This window comes from Anopheles arabiensis (assembly GCF_016920715.1).
Source record: "Anopheles arabiensis isolate DONGOLA chromosome X unlocalized genomic scaffold, AaraD3 X_pericentromeric_contig0026, whole genome shotgun sequence".
In the NCBI taxonomy this organism is placed as follows: domain Eukaryota; kingdom Metazoa; phylum Arthropoda; class Insecta; order Diptera; family Culicidae; genus Anopheles; species Anopheles arabiensis.
In genome coordinates, this window is record NW_024412104.1 from 227,501 (window position 1) to 232,848 (window position 5,348).

General features: G+C 58.1%; 1 pseudogene; it reads left to right on the forward strand.

Moving 5' to 3' along the window:
* LOC120907904 overlaps nt 1-4,502 on the forward strand; it is a 9,315-nt pseudogene extending 4,813 nt beyond the window's left edge.
* The last annotated feature ends 846 nt before the right edge of the window (nt 4,503-5,348 follow it).

The following is a 5,348-nucleotide window of genomic DNA, read 5'->3' on the forward strand; positions in this document are numbered from 1 at the left end:
TTGCAGCTCCTTGCTCCATACCGGTGCAGCATAACGCATAACGGACTCGGACACCGAAGCTAGCAGCTTCGCTTTCGATGCCCTTGGTCCGCTATGGTTTCGCAGCAATCTGGATGTGGCGGCGGCGATCTTCCCAGCCCTCTCGGTGGCCTCCTTGACGTGCGGCAGCCATGACAACTTGTCCTGGAGGGTCACACCGAGATAGCGGATCGAGCGGGACGAGGTGACGTCCACGTCGCCTACTCGGACGGTGATCCGCGTCGGGGCTTTGGTGCTGGAAATTACCACCATTTCCGTTTTCGCCGGCGCCAACTCGAGATGGTGTCGAGCCATCCATTCCACAACTGATGTTATTGCCTGTTCTGCAGCAGCTTTCACCGTGTCTGGGGTTGTGCCTGGGACCAGCAGCACCAGGTCGTCGGCATACCCCAGGATCTCCGCATCGGGTGGCAGGGCGATGTCCAACACACCGTCGTACATCGTGTTCCACAGGGTGGGGCTCAAGATAGACCCCTGTGGTACCCCTGCCGTGACGGACCGCACTACCGGGCCATCAGAGGTTTCATACACCAGCTCCCGGTCCTGGAAATAGCTGTGTATGATACGTTGGAGGCCGGCGGGAACACCTTTCGCCTGCAGCGCAGTGGCGATGGCCTGCCAACTGGCTGTGTTAAACGCGTTCCTCACATCTAGCGCAGCAACTAGGAGGAACCGTTTGTCGCGTCGGTTCGTGCGACCAAACGACATCGTACGCTGGCCGGCCTCAACAACCCTCTGAATAGCGCCGATGGTCGAGCGCCCTCTGCGGAAACCATACTGCCGGTCCGACAGTCGCGGTGAATCTGGATCTTCTAGATGCTCGTGCAGCCTGTTTAGTATCAAGCGCTCAAGCACCTTGCCCAGTGCATCCAACATGCACAAGGGCCGGTACGAGCTACTCACTCCTGGGGTTTTCCTGGCTTCAGGATGAGTACGAGGCGCTGCCTCTTCCACGCTGCAGGAAACGTGCCGTTAACGAGGCAGTCCTGGTACAGCGCTGTGAAAACCCCCGTGTGCTCGAGAATGGCTGCTTTCACCGCCGCATTCGGGATACCGTCGAGTCCGGGCCTTTTATTGGCCATGCGGCGTGCGATGAGTTTAAGCTCATCGTCCGAGACATCTGCTACTGCTCCAGACTGCTCCTCTCCCTCGATGGTAGCCGCTTCTGGCCAGACGAGGGGCGGGTGCTGGGGAAGAGATCGGACACGATGTGTTCGAGCCTGTCCCGCTCCGTCTCGGGTGGCGTCCGTCCACCACGGAGGTGGGACAGAACGACGAGATATCCGGCTCCGAACACATTCTCCTCGGCGATATCGATCAGCTCCTGGAACGAATTCCTCTTGCTGGCCTTTATCGCCTTCCCCAGCTCCGCCCTCGCTGATCGATGTTCTGCTGCGGCGATGCTCCGTTCCTGCAGGTCACTGGTCTGCTGCATCCGATCACGGGCGCGTTCACAGTTCTCTCGCAGCAGCCTGAGCAGCGGCGTCCACCAGAACAGGTCACGATGGGGGTCACTGTGCGACGTTGTGACCCGCTGCATCGTCTTGTCACACGCGGCGAGCATGATCTCAACCATGCGTTCGTGACTTACCGCCCGTTCTGAGAACCGCTCGTCTAGCAGCGTCGAAAGGAAGGCTCGCTGCGAGAACTGCGTCGCCTTGTAACGCCGACCCGCATGTCGAATGCGCCCTGGTGTCTCCTCCGTGGTGATGGTGAAGGCTCGTTTGCGACGGGGACTGTGGTGCCAACAGTGTACGTGATGTACCGGTGGTCGGAGTACGAGTACTCACTGCACACGTTCCACGTTCCCGGCTGCGCGATGGTTGGTGTCGCAAACGCCACGTCCACGATGCTCGCTGTTGCCGCTCCATTGCCGTCGAAGGTGCTCGTCGTGCCCTGATTTAGCACAACCAGGTCTAGCTGCTGTATGGCACTGAGCAGCTCTTCCCCCTGTCGCTGTTACGCTCGCTTCCCCATTCCACGTGCCAGGCGTTGAAGTCGCCGGCAATGACGACCTGTGGATGGGAAGTCGCTTCGAGCTGAACTGCTTCAATGAAGCGCTCGAACTCGTCGGTGGGTTGACGAGGTGGAGCGTAACAGCTGAGGAAAGTGGTGCCGCCGATCTCGGCAGCGACGAGTCCCGGTGTGTTGCTGCACCAAATCCTCTGGAGAGGAAGAGTCCCAGTAGCGACGATGGCAACCTTCTTCGAGCAGTCGAAAGCCCATCGACCGTTGTTGGCAGGCGGTCGATACAGCTCCGACAGCAGCAGCACGTCCACTTTCTTCTCTCGGGCAGTTTGGAGGGCAATGTCCTGGGCCCTCTCCTCTGCCCAAGTTCACCTGCATTACTCGCAGTTGTGGGGTCATTGCAAGGCCGACCGGGCGCAGTCGGGGTGTCCAATTGCGTGTGGACCACCGCACTTGAGGCACTTTGGTTGAGAAGTGCATGCCTTTGCCATGTGCCCCACAACGCCGCAGCGTATGCACATGTTTTGCCGATCGTCGGGTGAACGGCAGTCATGGGCCCGATGACCCAGCTCGAGGCAGCGATAGCAGCGCACACGCTCTCGAGGGGTCGGCGGCGCGGCTCTGACTTTGCTGACGCAAAAGCCCAGCTTGATCTTTGTGCCGTCGAGTTCGCTCACGAACTTTGCAGGCAATCGCACGTACGCCCGCTGGGTGCCATCGGCCATCTGTGTCATTGTGGTCGACACAATTCCCGCTCCCGACTCGAACTTGCTGTCAAGCAGCGAAGTGAGGTCGTCCTCTCGGGCTAGCGGGTCGACGTCATGTATGACCACTGACGCCATTTCTGTAACGTGCCGGCACACTCCAGCACTGCCCACGATGGCACGAACCTGCTGCAGCATATACTGCGCATTCGCCTTGCGGCTGAGCGTGAGTCGCAGCAACGCCTTACTGGTGCGGCGGCCCAGGACGACGTGGTCCTTAAGCGGCTTGTACCGCTCGTCAGTCTTAACTGCCGTTTGCACAAGCAGCAGAAGGCTCTCCCAGTCCTGACCTTCGTTGGGCGAAACCTCAATAAGCTCGGGCTTGGCCGGCTTTCGCTGCTGTGATCGCTGCTGCTGTTGACGCTGTTGTTGCGGACGCTGTTGCTGCAGACGCTGTTGCTGCTGCTGCTGCTGCGGCTGCTGCTGCGAGCGCTGCTGCTGCTGCTGCGATCGCTGCTGCTGCTGTCGTTGCTGCCGGAGCTGTGGTGGGACATAACGCTCATCTTGCTGCTGCTGCTGCTGCTGCTGGTGCTGCTGCTGCTGGTGCTGCTGCTGCGGTTGGCGTTGCCGCTGGGACGGGCGGCCTCTTACCACCGTTGTCCAGAGCTGCTGCTGCGGCTGCTGCTGCTGTTGTTGCTGTGGCTGCTGCTGTTGCTGCTGTTGCTGCTGTAGTCGTGGAGGAAGCTGCTGCTGCCTCTGTTCGCGTTGAAGCAAACTTTGCAGCGACTGCTGCTGCTGTTGCTGTTGCTGCAGCTGCTGCTGACGCTGCTGTTGACGCTGCTGCTGACGATGCTGCTGCTGTTGGCGCTGCTGCTGCTGCTGCTGCTGCTGCTGCTGCTGCTGCTGCTGCTGACGTTGCCGCTGCTGCTGCTGCTGCTGCTGCTGCTGCTGCTGCTGCTGCTGCTGCTGCTGCTGCTGCTGCTGCTGCTGACGTTGCTGCTGCTGCTGCTGCTGCTGACGCTGCTGCCGCTGCTGCTGCTGCTGCTGCTGCTGCTGCTGCTGCTGCTGCTGCTGCTGCTGCTGCTGCTGCTGCTGCTGCTGCTGCTGCCATTCTCGCTCTCGCCGCCTCAGCCGCTGCTGACAGGGATAACTGGCTTGTGGCCGCCAAGCGTTCATAGCGACGTGGCTTTTTGATCCTTCGATGTCGGCTCTTCCTATCATTGTGAAGCAAAATTCACCAAGCGTAGGATTGTTCACCCTTTCAAGGGAACGTGAGCTGGGTTTAGACCGTCGTGAGACAGGTTAGTTTTACCCTACTGGTGTGTGCTTATAGTCGCTATCTTAACGGAATTCCTGTGCAGTACGAGAGGAACCACAGGTACGGACCACTGGCTCAATACTAGTCCGACCGGACTTTGGTATGACGCTACGTCCGCTGGATTATGCCTGAACGCCTCTAAGGTCGTAGCCAATCCGAGCTGATAGCGCTTCTCAAACCCATTAGGTGTTCGGAAGCTAGCGGGCCTAACAACCCTCTGAGATCCGTTGGAGTCTGCGTCTGCAGCCCGGCGTCTCATCCCGCTATACCTAGGCCGCAATGAGTGGAGTTCGCTGCACGTGTTAGTACCGTAACTGGGAACGCCGTTGGCTTGAGCTCTGCCCAACGTGGATATACCTAGTTTCGACACCTATCAACCGCCCGCAAACGACGGGACTTCAGGCTGGGAGCTGCGAGTTGTAGAGATGCGTTCGCATCGATCCTCTCAGGCGACCCATGCTTGGTGGTTTGTCCGTGTGCCCCTTCCTCGATGTGCGCAAGCTCGTCTTGGTCTGGGGACCACGTCGACACAGGGGATACTCTTGTGAGAGCATGAGTGTACTAAGTTGAGTGTAGCAAGGGAACGCGTGCCCCTTCCTCGTTGGCGTAACTAACCATCTTGGTCTGGGGACCGTGGTACCGTGCTCTGGTGAAGCTTGGTGCGTGCTCCTTCCTTGTCAGACGAGTGACTTGACCTGGTCTGGAGACCGTTCCTTTATACTAGTGGACAAGAGTTGGCTTCTTCCGTGTCAGACGAGTGACTTGACATAGGATGGAGAAGGACACTTAACACTAATGAGCTTGTCGGCGTGCCTCGTTCTCGACTTGATTGTCTTGATGTGAGGACCGTGCGGACCACACCAGTAAGCTTACACATGCTCGTTACAAGTTGTATAAGTTGACCCGTTTGGCCCGGTTGCCTTGCACATGATGGTGTTGACCATGTTCGGTTAACAGGTCGTGTGTCGAGGTGGTCGGCCTTGGTAGTAGGATGTCTTGTGCATGTGACGTGTTGACCTGGTTTGGTCGGTGTGTCGTCGTGTACGAGATGACCTACTTACCCGTTAGTTTTCCAAGTTGTATTATGTGTTGACTTAGTTGACGTGTCATGTGCTTGGATGATTAGCGTACGGGTCATGTATGGTGCGCTTGCTTCAGTTGAAGGGATGTACTAGTACAGTTGTATTAATCGTTTATTTCACGATCTGGTCTTTTGGCTGGATCGTGAAAAAACTAAGTCCCAAATCCTGAACTCGAGAAGAAAGCGCCAATGACAACGTTTTTGACTGGAGCTCCCTAGCATTCGGCTTTTTCTACTT